Genomic DNA, 19835 nt, shown 5'->3' with positions numbered 1-19835 from the left:
TGGAACGGACAGGCAGATGGCTCCCTGACTTGCAACATCTTATGTCTTTGAGCTAAAGGTTTGCTATCTGTGATAATGCACTAATTTCAGGTCATAATTATCGGGTAAGCTTGGGTGTAGCTGCAGACTGATCAAATGCATTAACTCATCTCCTACAGTAGGACCATGAAAGATTACTCACTTATTTGCCCTTAGACACAAAACTCTCCAAATCTCCAAACGCTCCTCTGAAATGCCTCAAAGAGGTCGTACTATGGTACAACACAGGTAAATACACTGCATACCTTTGCCACACATTTTTTAGCAAGCATGTTTTTACAGCAAATATGCATTTATAATGCATGCGAATACTACGCATTGTTTTTAGATTTAAAAACAATGTATTTGTGGGGGGAGACCTCCCACCCCCCAATCTTACCTTTAATGCATGGAACTTGCATGCGTTGTAAATGCATATTTGCGGTAACAATATGCGGGCTAAAATATGCGTTGTAAAGGCACAACAAAGTAAAAACCTTGATATAAAGGCTGTTTTCCCTCAAAGAGGCTTGCCAAAACACTAGCTGTTAACCTTCCTCTGTGAAGGGACAATCTGCTCCCTAAAAAAGCAAGGCCCAACCTTCTCAAATAGGCCTACCTGCCCTCCACCCAGCCCAACAATACCGGTATCATTGTCCTTTCAACCTTTTTCTTTTTTAGCGCTTCCTCTAGCAAAGCCCCCATTTCAACAAATTCCTCTGGGGCTATCTCACCTCCATATACATCTAATCAATTTCTATGCCCGAAAGGTAATCACTGTTAATGACCCCGACATCTTCCCTTGCCCCAATGTCCTCCATTAGTACCCATAACTATTGAGTAATCCTTGTCAATCTTGTTGCTCTGTTGATCTAATGTAAAATACATTAGCCTGGTAATGTACTATTGACTTCCAACCTGACAAATGAGTAAAGAGCTGTTGTAATTTTTTTTTAATAAATAATGAGGAAGACAAGACACGAACACCCCATGCGTAGAGCTTTGTCTACAAAGAAAACTGTCAAATTGTATATCCAGCAATTCTGAACCATCTAGGAGAACAGGAAGAAGCAACATGTTGATTTGATATCACACTTCACTGTAAAATCCTCAAGATCTGATTTCTTCACCAACTGAGGGGAACCATCCTCTGAATGGATGCATGACGGTACAACGCGTGCTTTTACAACGTGTATGTTACGACGCAAGTTTTATAACGCAAGTCGTTACAACGACTTGCGTTGGGGGCGCTGGATAGTGAATAGTTTAATTTACTATTCCAAATCTAGTCCCTGTGGATAGTAGGGAAGGTGTTGGATAGTAAATTAAACTGTTACCTATCCTAGAGCGCCCTCCAGCGAAAGTCATTGTAATGACTTTCGTTTTTTAAACCTGCGTCGTAACGGTACTTCGTTGTAAAAGTTCTGTTGTAAAGGACATTCCCCCTCTGAAGTGTAATGTACCACAGTCAAGCACTCAGAAATAAAATCATTTTTGGAAGCCCCTTCTGGCATGCTGTATCAGCCTAAATTGCCCTCTTTCCTATTTCAGCACCACCCCAACAGGGGATACCATTAAGGTCCTTCTCAGCCAATGTCCAAATGGGCCCTTCCTTCCAATATCTCCTTGTCCAATTTACCTTGAATGACTTACTCGCATTCCCCTGCTTGCCACAGGTTTAAAGCCTACCTTCTAACTCTCAGGTCCTCATAACCCTATCAAAAACTATATGCAAAACCAATGCCTAACATCCAAAAATTAGTAAAACTGCAACCAAAAAGCTCAAGACCTAAACTCAAACTGGCTTGTACTCTTTTTCCCATCTATCCTTGGCTACCTTCCCTCTCCCCCTGCATTTGACTGTGCCTCCATGCATTCCCTGCACAGCTGATGCTCAGTGATCGGAGCACAGTGTGACTGGATGTTTTGCTGAGTAGCTGAAGCACTCATGCCTAAACTTGCAAAAACAACCTTTTGCAATAACATCTGTTAAAGGTCCAACATGCCCCACCTTGTGTGTTTTGCCCATCTACCCACCCTTCCAAACCACCTCTGGGTGGATTGCCCCTGAAAGGGCTGATAAACTAACGGCAGGCTGCTGGTGGAATAAGTGGTCAGTGCCAACCAGGTAGGTGCCATCCTTTGCAGCCAAAAATGTGCTTTCAGTTCTTCCCATTTCCCACCTACATCCTTAGACAGGTGAGCTCTAAACTCCTCATTCTACTTGACCAAAGTCAGGCCGCCAAATAATATTTGTGCTTTCCTAATAACATCAAAGTATTTAGATAATGCTACACTGTGCTCTGGAGATTTTTTTACAGTATACATCCTCCGACAAACATAAATTGATCTTAACTGTGGCAATTCTTACATGTTTGCAATTTCCCTACCTTTTTGCAATATTGGGGCCCTCTCCAAGGCCGTATGTCCTTGGCATGTCTTCCACTATTTGTTAACATCCTGTTGCAATAACGCAGTCTTCATAGTTGGCACCTGCAAAGCACCAACTGTGCCATGAGTTTTAGCCCCCACAACCAACCAGACATTTCTTCTTGCCATAATTCCCATTCCTTTTGTGTTGTACTCTTACTTTTCTCCCCATATACGTAACAATTTCTCCTTCCTCCACCTCTTTTTCATCTTTCACGTAATCAAGCTACATCTCTTCATGAACAGCATCTCCAACTCCCCATCCCAATGTCTCACCTCAACTGGAATTTTCAATACACCAATCTTCTCAAGAGCCCCCCACAAGGCCCACTTACACCACGCCCAGGACTGCCCCTCCATAACATCATGTCTGTTGGACCAGACCGAACTTTCACTTCAGCCGGGGTAAGAAAGATACTAAGTACCTCTCGAGATATGTACTCTACCATCTTCAGGGTTCCACTTCTGATGCCCTCCTGCCCTTTATTGCCTACCTACTTATCCTTCTCCATCTGACATTCCCTTTACTGGCACCCATCTCCCAATTTTCTCTGATCCGAAGCCAGTATCTTCAATTCCTCCTGCTAAACTCACACTCCTGCCCCCTGGCTGAAAAGTAGGCCTGGGCAGAATTTTAATTACACTGGCCTTATTGTGGTCATTTTGCATGACAATATTTACACCAAATTGCGAAGATGGTGCCATTACATCACATCGCATATTGAGACTCCAGTTCTGGGAGAAATTGTAACACTATTTGTACCGTTTAGGTAATTTGTTATCATGACTGACAGTGTTTTGAAAGTGTGAGGAGATTTTTGTAACACAGGCAGTCAACAAACATTTCAGGCAGATTTGTTACTGAGTGGACCTTCCAGTAATTTTTTTAGGGCAAAAGTACAAATCCAAATGCGAGTGGCAGTGTTTTGAGTGTGAAAGACTGAAAATTATCAAAAATTAAATTTTTTTGTAGAATTTTTAGCCAAACAGCAGTGGCAGCTGCTCTGCTATGGCAGAAGAGCGACACCCACGGCTCGCGGAGCAGCGTAAAATAAAAAATAAAATGATAATAGCATGTTATTATCATTTTATTTTGTGTATCGCCAGGTTAGGGTGGGGTGGGGCTTGGCGGGGCTTGGCTCCCGTGGTTTCCGGGAGGAGGAGTGGTGGCTGCACTGTAAAGTGTGCATGTTGGTTTGGCTGTCTGTCTTGGCTTATCCAAATTGTCATGCGCACTTTGCATTACAGACTGGGTGGAGAACATGCCCAGACTCCCATTCCTCATCTGAGCGCCGAAACATGGCACTCAGGCCAATCACAAAGCTGCTTTGCAGTGTTGTGAGTGGATTAGGGGAGCCTGGGTGCTTCCTGGTTGAGGAGCAGAGAAGAGACGACATGGGAGAGATAGAGGAGAGACACAGCGATCAGGTAAGTGAATTTTTATTGTTTTCCCCCTCCCATCCCCCATCATGCCACCCCGTACCGTACCGGCTGCCACTGCCAAACAGATAGTTTCGGTAATTTTTTGAGTGTGAGATGCATTTCACGTAATTATATGTAATTGCACATCATTTTGATGTGATTTTGTGTGTGTGCCATAGCAAATCACTAGAGCTTCACACATCCCTACTGAAAACATCTCTTCCCACCTTCACTTGAAATCGCATACCCCTTTGCCATTCAATTTCTCACTCCCGCCCCCGTTTAAGCAATCAATCCTGCCATCTCCCATATGGACTCACTCTACACGTCTCTTGTCGAAGCGTTCGTGAGTCCCCATTGCTATTCCTACACTCCTTTCCCTTACCCTTTTAGGCCCCCATTCTTCTTACCCAACTCCATCCCCACTGCCTAGCCGCTACCCCCACTACTATTCACTTCCCAGTGTCCCTCACCTCTGACACCAACCTAGAAGCCCACTTAGCCGTCTCCTACTTTCCTGCTGCCAGGTCATTCCCCGCTGTCGCCATGCAACTTCAAGCCAAAACCCTGTTTCTCAGTCAACATTCTGTCCCGCTGCCAGGCCTGAGAAGTGCTCCTCACTCTTATCTGTGTAGCCGTGCCCCTTCCAGCAGCCCCTACCTTTTCAGTAGCACCAGGGACAGCTTATAATTTAAGATTCAAAAGCACCTGCTGCAGAGTTCCTTATGTGTCCAGCTTTCAGGCAGCAATGCAAATATCAAGATAACTCTGGTGATTAATGTTCCTGCTCGAGAGTAACAGAGATCGAACTTTTGTCTAGTGGCAGCTCTAACTCACCATAAAGTAGTGCCGAGGGTTAATATGCCTGTTGCAAAGAATAGATCTGAGTAGAGCAGTAAAGCCAGCCTTTACCAGCGCTTTAACGCAAATGAAATGTATGTGAGAGAAGAGCTATGAAAAGAAGAGGGGTACTTTTGCTGTGTGGTAGTGAGGGAATCCAAGGAGGAAGTCATGGGGAGGAGCGCAAAAAATGATTGTCGCAGCTGGCGCAACCTGCGCTAAAGCCGGCCCTGAGTAGCACCGCACGCCCTCTTGTGGGACTGGCCCAACCGCATGCTCTGCCGTCCCCCCGCAGTCCTGGCCAATTGAAGTCTGTCTGCAATAACTCGACTGCCCCCACACCTGCAGCTAAGCTTGTGGCCTATTTGTCTTTCTTTTAGCTGTCTGACAGGCTGCTGCAGACGGTCACCCCGGGTGTGCCGGCTGAGCTCCCACTCTCCACACCTGCTTCTTGTACCCCTATTCAGACCGCACCTTCTTTGATTTCAAACAGTATGCCAAAACTGGGGCTCTCACCCCCCCGCCGATGGTCATACTGGTCGAGTACCCAAGGACACTGGGTACCAGTAGGTCTCCTCTGCCGGCATCCTTAGCAACCAAAAAAGCCTCTTCCACTGTTCTTACTTTTTCACACATCATTTCATCCTAACAACTTCCTCTTCCACAAAAACCTACTGGGCATCAAGCTATCTAACTAACTGTTTACCCTCTACTAACATAATTCTCCAAAAACCACAACCTCTCGTCACAGAAATCCGACTCACTAAAATTGCTAAAGTCAAGAAGTGCTAATGGCGATGCAACAAATGTACAACCAGAGACGATCTAATGATTCTCATCTGCTAGTTCAAGATGGCAGACAGAACTTCATGTAGGCGAGAGAAGGATACAAAGTTACATGCTCACGTTTAGGGACAGATACATTCCATACAGGCTTAGATTGTGTGGCAAAACCAGCACTATGTTTGACAGTACTTGACTGAACGGGCAATATCAGACTGCAAACCTAAAAACAGTCGCAAATATGAACAAAACTATAGAAGTTCAAAGACCTTAACATCTGCCTTTTCTATGATACACACACTCCCTTCGCTTACTCCCTTAAACCGCATGATACCAATGTAAAATCAGAGGACCCCATCTTTTCACTATTTCACCCTTTCTTTTCTGCTTTTAACACATATTCAAAGCCTGCAATGCCCCTCTTGTTTCATACATGGTCAGTGCACATAACATACCGAAAGAACTCTTGGGCCTAAATAGTTGTGTTGTGATTCTCAAACACAGTGTTGTCTATTTAAACATCCTTGATGGGAAGAAATGATGAACTGGTTCTGCTAGAGTCCAAGTCTTGTGAAGCATCCTTGTATAGGTGGTCCCGCCGACATGGCAGTTGACAGCAACTGATTCATCTATTTGCCACTAAAGGGAGGTCAGGGAGAGCAAGGACCTGCAGCATCATTTAGAGATGAGCAGGAAGTATTCTAATCCCGTTAAGTCAAGGCCTGGAAACGAAAATGGCTACAAGAGTATTTGATAGGACATGGTAAACCTGGAAACCTTGTAGGATAGAAGAGTGGAAATATTAGTGGTCCTTATCACAACCAAATATACAGGTCGATTTTCCATATATGTGAACATATTTCTGACCCTATTTAAAATTGAAATTAGTAACTTAAAGTTATGTTATGTTATGTTATTTGAATTTGTAGCGCGCACAGATACTACGAGGAGTGTTCCGGCATGAACCTTTAGTGAGGGGAAACTGATGAAATGAAAAGGAATGTTTTTAGATTTTTAAAAAAAAAATTGGGGTCTGGAATGCTAGGGAGAGCAAAAGGAATCAAATTCCAAGGCGCAGGAGCTGCCGCACATCCTTTGCAGGCGAAAGCGGATAACATGAGCTTGGAGTGGAGAAGCAGTGCGCAGTTGTCTAGTTGGGGTTTAGAGCATAAAATGTTTCCGCAAATAGATAGGACCGGAAGCATGCATGGCACGGTGTGCCATGACCAAGGCTTTGAACTTAACTCGTTCGTCCACGGGCAACCAGTGAAGTATACACAGATGCTGTCTTACACTGCTTCGGATGGAGATGTGAAAAAGAAGCCTGGCCGTCGCATTCTGGACTACCTGTAGTTTGTTAAGCAAGTAGTCTGGTAAGCCAATGTACAAAGCATTGGCATATTCAATATGCAAAAGAATAAGGGTTCGGGTGACCGTTTCTTTAGCAGCCCTCAGAAGACGCAGTAAAATTTTCCTAAGGGATTTGCGTATCCCGAAACAGTTCCTGGCAAGCCTTTTGATCTGGAAGGAGAAAGAGAGATACTCTTCAAACCAGATCCCCAGAGTCTTGGCGGGTTGCCCCGTTGAGGCCGGCAAAGAATAATCAGCCAGCTAAAGTGCCATAGAGGAGGATTTTGTATTTTTCCTCATTGCATTTAAGTTGAGCAGAGGCCAGCCAATGAAAAACTGCTCTCACATTTTTTTTGAATTGCAAGTGGAACACTCCGATTTACCCCAAGTAAACAAAATCTCAGTATCATCGGCATATGCAATAATTTTGGTACCAAGATCCTCCACCAATTGAACCAAGGGCTTAACATAGATGTTAAAAAGAAGGGGCTCAGAGATGACCCCTGTAGATACCTTCTGCGGTTTGGAAGCAAATGGGGGAGGCATACCTGTTGCATCCGACTCTCCAGAAATAATTTAAGCCATATCAGCAAGTCGGGCAAGCAGCATAGTGTGGGGAACGGTATAAAATGCTCCAGTGAGGTCCAGCAAAATCAGAGCTGCCCGTCCGCCGGCATCCAAGCAATCCCGAAGGCCTCTGAAACTTCCACTAAAGCAGACTCTGTACTGTAAGAGGCCCTGAACCCAGATTGGGCTGGGTGTAATAGGCCCGAGCTTTTGATAAAGTCAGTTAGCTGTTTCTTCACAACTTTTTCACAGACTTTTGCCACACTGGGCAAAAGGGAAATGGGACGATAGTTCACTGGGTTCAGTAAATCTAGGAATGTTTTTTTTAGTAGTGGGAAAATCTTGGCCTGTTTCCATGCAGGCGGGACAAAAGCCTCCTGGAGGGACATATTAATGAGTCTGTTAACGTCCGAGTTAACTGTCTCTGCTACTGAAGCCAGAAGTCTGGCTTCACAGGGGTCAGACAGAGAGCCTGAATTCAAGGCTTTGAGGACCCTAAGTGAGTCAGGCAAATCAATGGGTGTAAAGGCAACCAAAGAGGGAGAAGAAGCAGGCAGAGCCATTGGAGGCAAGGACACGGCCGTGGACTTGTTGTAAGTAATGAACAACGCCTGTATAGTGCATATTTTATCAATAAAAAACTTGAGAGTTTTTCGCACCTGACGTTCGAGGAAGAAAGCGTACTCAATTGCGCTTTTGTGGCCAGAAAACTCTCAACAATGGTAAAAATTTCCTTGGAGGTATTCCTGGCTAGATCAATGCAGGTCGTGTAATAAAGGCTTTTAGCATGGGCTATTGTGGTATAATAGATTTTTTGAGTTTTCCTAGGCGTTAACTTCACCAGAGGGCAGAATTCCTTACGCCAACCTTGCTCCAATTTCTTAAATTGCTGCTTTAATTCTTTGATTTCGGGCGTGAAGTAGAGTTTTGAAGGGGAGTCCCTGGACCGCCTATGGAGGGGCGTAGGGGAAAGAAGATCCATTGCTTGCGAGATCAAGCTAGTTGAGCCCCCTCTAGGTCAGTAGAAAGATTAGGCCTTGAATCAGCCAGGACCTGTTTAAGAATTAGTGGGTCAATCTTGGCAAAGGCAGGGCCTCGGTGTATTAATGCCATCCGCCACCCAGGTAAAATAAGACAAGAAATGGTCAGACCAGGGCACCGGAACGGGATCTTCTACCATAATGGGGAAATTAGAACAAATGGGGTCGAGCGTATGACCACGAAGATGCATCAGTAGGCTAACCCATTGAGTAAGCTGGGCGAAGTTCAGTAAATCTGAAAATCCTGAGGGGCCCCAGCATCTGCCTGATCTAAGTGTATATTCAGATCCCCAAGGAGAATATAGTGACTATAGTAAGTGAACCGTAGTGTACAGGGGATAATAACTTCCTTCACTGCCCCAGGGGCCTGTAAATCAGGGTGCCTCCCAAAGAAAAATGTGCAGAGATGCAGATGCTAAAGTCCAAAGCTTCACACTCTTCCAACAATAAAACCTCACCACAGTGGAAGGCCCACTTATCTCTAGTAGTGCTTCTTTATTGAACGGGTGTTAATCATAGATGCACGGATAAAGGGCTCCTTCTTACCAATGCTCGAAGAAGTGCTGTGCCGGGCGGAGCCAACTGAACCGGAACCCAAACAGTAGCCGCACTTTGGGCAGGCAGTAGCAGGAAGCATTGACACATCTCATCTATTTGAATCGGAGCAGGGGCGCTGAGAAAATAACCACAATTTATCGCTGCTATAGAACCGCAGGCTCTCAGGTTGGGGGGTGGAACAGGCAGCGTGGTTGGCGCTGGCCGCTTCCGGGAAGCTGACGGGCGCAGACGGGCTTGTCTTAAACCCGCCAGAAGCGCGTCCCTGCAGCACGCATAATTATGGGGAAATGCCATAGAAAACTAGAAAGCGCACTGCCCAAAATGGCACCCCCAGCTATCGACCGGTAAAGACCAGGAAGTGGTAGCCGGTTTGGACTCCCCCAACTCCCGTGAGTGTGTATGGCGAATGAAACAGAGCCCCTCATTGCAGTGCTAGGCATCACATTCATACAGTGCAAATGTGCCACAGTAAAATTCCCACAGTTCGGTATAATGGATAAAAATAGTTTAAAATCGTAAACAATTGGTAGGAGCGACAATATTAGCATGCAAAATAGGCAAGGAACAGCGTGCAAATGAGCAAAGTGACACAAAGACCAAACCCCTCAAAAGTGGCAGTACGTGTTGATCTGCCAATGCTTGCCTCTTATAAAGGCATCAAAGACATTCTAATTGTGTTCTTCATTTAGCTCCTTGTTTAAATCCGCATGGTTTCTCGTTGGGCACACCTTTTTCAGTTCTTGTTAGGAATCTTCCCCAAAAATCTAAATAAGGTACCGACTCGCCTCCGCTTGTGAGCTATAAAGGGGTTGCAGGATATTCCAATGTGTTGCTTCTTAGTGCATAATCATTTATTCGTTCTTCAACTAGCAAAAGTAGTCCTCTGATTAAGATTGTGATTCTCAAGAGGTCATGATCTGTGAATGTAGGCCCCATCTTTTGTAGGTGCCTGGGCCTTTTTTGCGGCTGCACTTTTTAAAATGCATAAAATTAACTCAACATTTTACCGAGTTAGTGCATGCGTTGCTGACAGCGCAGTTTGGAAACAATGAGTACTGCCTGCCTCACTCCCAGCTCAGCTGTCTGTAGCACATACATTAAGTTATAGAAATTATTAATCAAATATAATCATTTAAAAAAATACAGTCACATTAGGTGCACAGCTGTGATTTGCGTGAACGGACATCTTCATGAGAGGAACCAAGGTAGTTTTATATTCCAAATAGCATGAAAAAAAGTTGAAACTTGTCTTAGACCTGAAAGTTCTCAAAAAGTACATGAGAACAGTTAAACAAATAAAGGTCTCTAGCAAAGATTTATCATGCTGAATACCGTCATACATTCGTCTGCAATACCAGCAGCAGTGTTGGCCACAGCCTTGGTGCATAGGAAGGTTCTTCTCTTAGTAAGCAGCGCCTGCATGCTGAAAGTAAGGGGCAACAGGCGCTATACCCCCGCAGGTCTTCATCGGCGGCCTCTGCATTGCACCAAAGGAGCACCTGGGTCACTTTCTCTTCCGTTTTAGAGTTGCAGCTTCCCATGGCAAACATGGATCTCCTGCTTGAAGCAGCAGAACCAGCGGAAACAATAGTGAGGCTCAGGCTCTCCATAAATAAGAAAGAGCAACATCGACTAGCTACTAAAAATGCTTCTTTCATCCAAACCCAGCGCTGTAAGTGGAAAGAAAAGGGTGTGGGGGAGTGGGTGGTCTAAAACGAGCATGGCCAGGGCCGCATAACTAGGAATACTTCCCAAGAGAAGTGGCCTGAAAAATTAATGACTTAAAACGTGGCAATAAGTCCTCGGCTTTACGCCTTACTCCTGATCAGTATATGTGTCCCTCTCCATAAGGTTTCTGTTATTGCATCTAGATCTATAGAACATCAGACTGAAACCTGTTGACTTTACCAATAGTTGGTAGTAGTATCAGCTAAATAAGTGCAAAGAATGATTTAGTTGTGAACAACGGAAACGTTTCAATTCTGAAAAACGAAACTGTGCATTAAACATTTCTAAGGAAAGGAGAGTGGTCTTCGAAGTGCCTCATTCACTCCAATTCTCACGTTCACACCAGTTTCGTCTGCATCTCTCACTCCGTTAAACTTTTACACATTTTCCTCCCCACATCTTTCTAAAATTAGCCATCTAAATGTCTCACTCGTTATCTCTTTACACTTCCACACCATCTTTGAACTCTCTCCTTATGCATGTACTTCCTTTCATCCCCTCCTCTTCACCATCTGTCAACTTAAAACTCACCCACTCACCTGTGAGCCCTACACCTACTTTTCCTTTGAAGCTGTCAGTATTGTGACACCTGTGTACCTCCTTCACACGCTTTCCCATAGAACCGTAATTACATTTAGTGCATAACTGAGCATCACTCTGTGGGCTCTGCAGACAATGGCGGGTCTAGGCTCTTGGAGGCCATGGGAAGGGAGCGTAGGTAGGGGGGCCCCGGAGGAATGCAGGCGCGGAGGCCAGTGAAGAAGGGGTGGTCTGGGTGTTTGGAAGCGGAACAGAGCCGGAGGTCACCAAATCCCTGCCAGGGGCCTCCACGCAAATATGTATCCATCCTCAGAGGATTATTATATTAAGGATATATATTGGCGTGGTGGCCCCTGGGGTTTGGCGGCCTTGTGCAGGTGCACAGCTTGCACATGCCTAAGGCCGCCCCTGCTGCAGAGAAGCCAAGGATTGAATGAGCGAGTATTCTAAACACTTTTATGACCCACTGACTGGCACTCACTGCCTTTGGCTTCATCTCCAATGTGTGACAAAAAAAGAGAAAAGAAAACAGACTTACCTTCTGACACATTGTCATTGGGTTTTCTGGTAGGCTCCAACGTGGGACCCAGCAGAAAACTCCCATAACGAATCCAGGTGCTGCTCTCACCAGCATGAGAGCAGAGCCAGGATTGGAGGGAGTGGCCTCACTAAGAGCTCCTAAGAGCACTGGAGACCTGCCCTTTCTCTAAGCCAGCTGTCTAAGACAGCTAGGTTAGAGAAGTTTAATATGCGCATGTCTGGCTGGCCATCACAAGATCACCGGCCAAAGAGACGTGCATTTTAAAGTGCACAGCTCCCTGCTGCTGACACTCGGCACGACAGCACTGGCCCCGTCCTGTCACTCAGTTCAGGACTGGTTGATTGCTGAAAAAGAAAACGGTAATAAATAAACTTTATTACCATTTTATTTTTTAACTCTGGTCTGGGGATTTGTTAGTGGGGCGACGCTCCTCCACTCAAATGGATACGCTGCTCCTTGTGACCCTCCTTCTTGCGAGGTTAGTGAAAACTCTACTGCTCCTAAACAACTGCTCCTGGGGGCAGCCTTTCTCGTATACCCCCACTAGGGAGGCGTGAAAATCACCCAATTTGCTTTTGAATAACTAAGTGAAATTCTTAAAAAAGCCTGCAAAATTATGTGAATCGCCAAACCGGTATTTGATGTTATATTTTAGTGTGAAATTCTTCCTCTCATTCATTCATGGATGCAAGCACGTGTATTGTGCTAAAAAAGGCACAAAAAAATACAAGTGTTGCAAACAAAAGTTGCTCGTGTTCTGGTCGGCCACATATTCCTGCACTAAACATTTGCTGCAAATACAACGCATTTGCATCATAAGGTATGATGGCGTAATTTTGCTTAACAAGCATTATGTGAAATTCCCAAAGGTCAGCAAGGTTATGCTGGCATAACGAAAATTTCGCCTATTCCTATCCCTACTTGCAATACAACCTTTTGTCAGTCCCATCTGTGCACTGCATGAACACACTCCTTCATGATACTGGCCCTGAACCAAAACCCCATATTCCAGTTCTGCAGTGATACATCTTCTGTGACCCAAAAGGTCCCACTACCTCAGGCTACTCTTCAAGCAGTGGTAACGTTTTGCTAGAACAAGATGGCTACCAGATGTTTGTGTTGGTGAGTGGAGCAAAAAAGAGAGATTACTAGAATTCAAATATTATGTAGTAAAAATGCATTTGATTGACTGTTGTCAACCAAACCAATAACTGTACAGCAAGATAGCGCCAAGCTGTCAGTGGAGTAAGGAAATGGCATGAATAAAAGATGGTAAGGATGTTTGTAAGTAAAGAAACACCAGAAATGTGTATGTCTGAGGCAATTCTTTCCTGTGAGTCATAATAACAATACAATTTGAATTAACTGAATTTAAATAAAAAGTAAGAATAGAATAACAAGCATTGTTAAAGTCAATAAGTCTTGCCTGTGCAAGTTATTGGCTGTGTCAATGTTTTGAGCCATGTTGCCATGCTGTACAGCAAGGCTGAGAGTAAAAAATATGTTTTGTTTTCCATTGCTGGCAGGAGGGATGGCGGGTGGGAAACAACACATGGTGAGAGAGGGTGTGTTGGAGAAACACGAACAATAGAGGGTGTGAGGAAAAACAGCACTATGACACGCCCAGCACTGGCCGTGTCACAGCGCTTTTTTTCTTTTATGGTGGGTGGGCAACATGGACAACAGAGGGTGGGTGACTATCAGGGGCAACAAAAACAATGGAAGGAGGGCAGGTCAAGGACAACACAGGCAATGGAGGGAGGGCGGGATGCAGGGGAAACACAGACAATGGATGGGCAACATGGGCAATGAAGGAGGAGTTCAGAGGAGAAAAGTGGGTGTGAAGGGCAGCACGGGCAAGGGAGAGAGGGCAGGTGGTGGGGGCAACACAGACACCTGAAGCTACAGGGGGAGAGGAGTTGTGGGTGCAACACATACAATTTAAGCTTGGTGGGTGATAATGGGGCAACATGGACAACGAAGAGTGAGGGTGGGGGCAACATGGAAATAGGAGAGATGGTGAGTTAGGGCAAAACGGACAACTCAGGGATGATGTCTGGGGTTAACACAACATACAGAAGAAGATGGTTGGCGAGTGGAAGGAACACAGAGAGAAGTACACAAGGGAGACAGGTGAAAAAACACACTCTGGTACAATGCTTTAACACAAAGAAAAAAGTAATTCCTAAAGAATGAGGACACAAGTAATGAATATGTGCTCCAGGGAATGGACAAACATGCGAAGAGGAAGGAAGCCTACTGCAGCTGGCCACAAGAAGCAAGCAAATGAGATTAACAATGAAGACAACCATGGCTGGTTCCTGAGCCACGCCTGGAAAATAATATCTCTCTAGGTCATAATAAATGAAGATGCTTGATGAAGGAGAAGAGCAAAATGAGATGCGAGGGCACGAAAGGTAAGGATGGAGGTAGGGAGGGATAGACGGAAGAAAGACGTGGAAATGGATAAGGAGTTGGAAATAAATATTAAAACAAAGAAGGAAAGTAGGTAAGAAAGAGTGAAGAAACAAAGTAAAGAAGAATGAGAGTGAGAAAGAAAGGAAGAAAGGAGTGTGCAAATGAAAAATGGAAGGGAGAAAGAGGGAGAGAGGTTTATGGAGAGGAAAGAAGGGTGAAGGTAAAGAAAAGATGCAACAAAATGGAGGGTTAAAGGATATGGAGAAGAACATAGTATAGCAGGGAAGATAAACTTTTGAGATTGCCTACGGGCAGGAAGAAAGAGGTGGAAGAGGTGGATTGGATAAGGAGAGGTTGTCGCACAGTGAGCAAAGATTCTGAGGTCACTAGAGGACCACAATAAAATATTGTCCAGACCAGAGGCATCTGCTAGTCCCCCAACTAATAAGGTAAAGCAAATAAAAAAAACTGAAATGAAAAGACAAAAAAATTAAATCAGACGCCAGAGATTGAAGATGAATTTTAAAAGCTTTTGTGGTTACACAGGGGCTTTGGCTCATAAGGTCATCCTATGAATAGCAAATAGCACATCTTGTGCATGTGCAAGCAATGGGAATGGCAGGTCTGAGTATCACTCAGCTCAGCTTGTGCTGAGCCTTTTGCATGAAGACATGCGATGCAGGGCACAGACTGTATGGCTGAGAAGAGACATGCAGACTGCACAATTTATGCTCTGACAGGGTTTTGAGGACTATGATTTGATGTAGCGGAAATCACATTTTATTTGTAGGGGTGCAGTATACTCACACATGTAGAGCACAACCACAGATAATCATGTGTTGTAGTCACATGACGTGTTAGAATTTGAAATACATTAACCTGAAACGTGATGTATGCTCGGCCTTAGAAAGGTAACATGGAGAATCAAAGTAGAAAGTGAGGGTAACTAGCAGAACTCATTAACGTGAAGAACATGTCTTGTGAAACTGACAATTATTCATGTACTAAATGTGTTTATTAATTGTGTCATTTTACATGTAGGAAGATGTATTCACCAAAAGTGTCCTAATATCTATGCAATTTTGTAAAGCTCATATGATGATTTCTTATGTTGGCTGAATTTGGTAGGCCTGAAATGCAGTTCCATGGAAACTCTGGCTTTAAAATTATCAGGTTGAATTTCATGTGTGCTGTGAAATTTGTTATTTTTCACATTTTGTGTTGCAGGTGAAAGAAGCGCTCTTGTTAGCTAGAATAATGTCTTTGTTTTAGTAGTCGTGCAAGGAGAGGAGAATTTACAATTGTGTGGCTTAAGTCGATAAAGGAAGGTTGTTGTGGTTCACACAGGAGAAGGCCTGGGAACACCTTTGTACCATGGAAAAATACCTTCAGGATCATACCCAAAGCAGAAGACGTGGCCCACAATGGATCTTGAGAATATCATTTATGAATATTGTGCTGTTGGGATCAGGGAAAACGCCTACTTCTTCTTTTGCCTTCAGAGAGAGAGCACCTTAGAGCAAGCTCTGTTTCATTAGCATTATGCTACATGACCCATTAATGGTGCAGAGATTTCTTACGAAGACTCCACATGCTGACACCTTTTATCCTCCTTCCTCACAATGCTTAAGTAAGGATATCACGTTAGAGTTAGTGTAGGGGTGTAAACTTTTGTTCACCAACCCTCAATGCAGGGAAATTTGGGCTCATGCTTTATGGTCTTTTGCATTCTACTTCTTGAACAAATTGTATTCGCCATGCAGTATTATCTGAACTGGATATGCAAATTTAGCTTCATGCTGATTCCAATGTATTTCTACATCCTTGTATTGAGGTGTCTATGTTCAGTTATTTTTGTCTTTGTAATAGGTCAAACGAACCTTACGTAGTTGTCTGTAGTTACGATGTGTCTAAGTGGATTATGATTATTTGTTTGGCTCCCTAACTACTTTTCTCCCCTCCACACTTTAATTCTGTGAAAAAGAACCAACAAATTGTGTTACTAGAACAGGTCCAGAACTTATGGGCCCACCCCTTTCAGTTGGTAGCAGTGTAGGATGGTTCGCACATGAAACTTATGGGCCCGGCCCTTTCAGATTCAATAGTGTCCTAGCTGGTTATAGCGGTGGCAGGTCCCAGGTGAGTAGCCATGTGCTATATAAGCTTATCTGTATTGAATTGAATTGAATTGAAAGGGGGTGGGGAGACTGTCTTCTTATAAATGGTCAGACTGGAACATGCCAAAGCGGAAGAATGCCAGTCGGGGCCTGATGCCCTACCATTCGTCCATTCATCTCTTTGGGAGGTTCAAAAGCGCATTTATGTTTTTATTGATAAATACTGCTCAGACATACTATACTCACACCTCTACCACCAACAACCTTCTCCACATACCACTCACTACAATACACACACCGCCTCATCATACCATATTCAACTTGTGCTCATCAATGCACACCCAGTAATAAGCTGTGCCCCTGACATCTTCAACATCATCATGCACCACAACCTATTTGCTCTTTTCGTCACAGAAACCGGATTTGCACCATCCTACTCAAACATTTGCTGACATCCTCTAACTACTCTCAGGATAAAGAATCCAACACGTAGGCCGCTCAAGCAAAACTAAAGAGGAACTCACAGTGAAACATAAGTCGATATGGCCATGCACCATTTTCAACATGGCTACACCAAAGCCTTTTGAGCACTTCTCTTACCACTCTCCTATCACCTGCAAATCACCTTCCTTTCATTTCATCTACAGACCAACTGGAAGCCACAATGTCTTCATAGAAAAATATCAGACCACATCACCTTTTCCTTTTTCCAACACTACGTGCCCACCTTCCTCTAAGACATTCTGGGAACTCAAGAACCAAAACCATGAAGATAGCCCCCAACTCAGAACTCAGCACTCTAGAAATAAAATACCACATTGCCCGCTCAACTCATTTGAAAGTAATCACACTGGTTCTCATCCTCTACATCTCCCAACATCCACTGGAATGGACAGATAGTCTAACTGTCCTCTTCACCATCATACATGCCATGTTCCATTATCAGGGGAACCCATAAAAGGATTCCTTCAAAGGCATCCATTTAGAAGAACTACACCAGGGCTAATCAACCTACCCAGACATTTCTAGCACTCTATAGATGACAATTCTCAAAATCTACAACACAACTCTAAAGAACAACATTCATCTATATGCTCCTTGAAAACTTGCACCTGCAAGTATAAGCTGTCAGCACCCTACAACACCCAAAAACCTACTGTCAACACTCTGCTCCAACGGTCATTCCATCATCACCACAGTTAAAGGCACTTACTACCAGATGGCCATCAATGGAGCAATCAATCAATCAATCACATAATTTGTATAGCGCGCTGCTCACCCGGAGGGGTCTCAAGGCGCTGGGGGGGGGAGGGGTCCGTCACTGCTCGAAAAGCCAGGTCTTGAGTTGCTTCCTGAAGGAGAGATGGTCCTGGGTCATCCATAGGTGGATGGGGAGGGAGTTCCATGTCTTGGCCGCCAGGTAGGAGAAGGATCTTCCTCCGGTGGTGGCTCTGCGGATGCGTGGTACGGCGGCGAGGGCGAGGCTGGTCGATCGTAGCTGGCGGGTGGGCGTGTAGAAAGTCAGGCGGTTGTTGAGGTACTTGGGGGCCAGGTCATGGAGAGCCTTGTGTGCGTGGGTGAGGAGTCTGAAAGTGATCCTCTTGCTGACGGGGAGCCAGTGCAGGTCTCTCAGGTGGACGGAGATGTGGTTGTGTCGGGGGATGTCCAGGATGAGTCGTGCGGAGGCGTTCTGTATGCGCTGGAGTCTTCTCTGTAGTTTGGCTGTAGTTCCTGCGTAGAGGGTGTTCCCATAGTTCAGTCGGCTGGTGACGAGTGCCTGGGTGACCGTCTTCCTGGTTTCGGTGGGGATCCATCGGAAGATCTTGCGGAGAATGCGTAGGGTGTTGAAGCACGATGATGAAACTGCGTTGACTTGTCTGGTCATCGAGAGGGAGGAGTCCAGGATGAAGCCCAGAATACGTGCGTGATCCTTTGGCTTGGGAGTGGTGCCCAGGGCAGGGGGCCACCAGGAGTTGTCCCAGGCGGAGGGCGATGATCCCAGGATGAGGACTTCCGTCTTGTCTGAGTTCAGTTTCAGGCGGCTGTTCTTCATCCACTCGGCGACGTCTTTCATCCCTTCGTGAAGGCTGGCTCTGGCGGTGGCGGGGTCGTTGGTGAGGGAAATGATCAGCTGGGTGTCGTCGGCGTAGGAGATGATATTGAGGTTGTGTTGGCGTGAGATGGCTGCGAGAGGACTCATGTAGACATTGAAGAGCATTGGGCTGAGTGATGATCCTTGTGGTACGTCACAGATGACTTCGGTGGCCTCGGATCTGAACGGGGGAGGCGAACTCTCTGGGTTCTTCCGGCGAGGAATGAGATGATCCACTCCAGTGCCTTCTCTTGGATTCCGATGTTGCTGAGGCGCTGTACTAGGGTGCGGTGGCAGACAGTGTCGAACGCTGCAGAGAGGTCCAGGAGGATGAGGGCCGCTGTTTCCCCGTTGTCGAGCAGGGATCTAATGTCATCAGTGGCTGCGATCAGGGCGGTCTTGGTGCTGTGGTTGGCTCGGAAACCGGACTCCGAGGGGTCGAGGGATCCGTTCATCTCAAGGAAGGCGGTGAGCTGTCTGTTGACGGTCTTCGCAATGACTTTGGCAGGAAAAGGAAGGAGCGAGATGGGGCGGAAGTTCTTGAGGTCGGTGGGGTCCGCTGTCGGTTTCTTCAGGAGGGCGCTGAGCTCGGCATGCTTCCAGCTCTCCGGGAAGGTGGCGGTGTTGAAGGAGATGTTGATGATGCCCCGGAGTTGGGGTGCGATGATGGAGTCGGCCTTGTTGAAGACGTGGTGGGGGCAGGGGTCGGTTGCGGATCCGGAGTGGATGGTGTTCATCGTGCGGAAGGTGGCTTCGGTGCTGACCGGGGTCCAGGCGCAGAGGGTGGTGGTGGGGGGGTTGGTTCGGTAGTTGGGTGCGTGGTAGGTGCACCGAAGCTGTTGTGTATGTTGGTGATCTTGCGGTGGAAGAAGGAGGCGAGTGAGTCGCAGAGGTCTTGCGAGGGGGTGATGTCGTTGTTTCCGGCGCTGGGGTTGGAGAACTCTTTGACGATGCTGAAGAGTTCCTTGCTGTTGTGGGTGTTGTTGTCCAGTTGTTCTTTGAGTGTTGTTCTTTTGGTGGTGCGGATCAGCTGGTGGTGTTTGCAGGTGGCGTTCTTGAGGGTAGTCATGTTTTCTGTGGTCTGATCGTTGCGCCAGGCTTTCTCGAGGGTGCAGCAGTTCTTCTTGGAGTTTTTGAGTTTGTCAGTGAACCAAGAGGCTTTCTTGCTGCCGGGTCTGCTGGGGGGGTTCTTCAGTGGTGCGAGGTCATCTGTGCAGTTGGTGAGCCACTGTGTGAAGATGTGGGCTGCTTCGTTGGGGTCCGTTGTGCTGGTGGGAGGGTTCTGGCTGAGGGACGTGGTGAGCTGGTTGGCGGTGATCTTGCTCCAGCTCCTTCGGGGAACCTGTTGCGGGTGGTGGTGGGTCGTGGTTCTTCTGAAGCTGAAGTGGACG

The sequence above is a fragment of the Lissotriton vulgaris genome, chromosome 2_1, assembly GCF_964263255.1.
Source record: "Lissotriton vulgaris chromosome 2_1, aLisVul1.2, whole genome shotgun sequence".
Lineage (NCBI taxonomy): Eukaryota > Metazoa > Chordata > Amphibia > Caudata > Salamandridae > Lissotriton > Lissotriton vulgaris.
Note: the sequence above shows the minus strand (reverse complement) of the source record.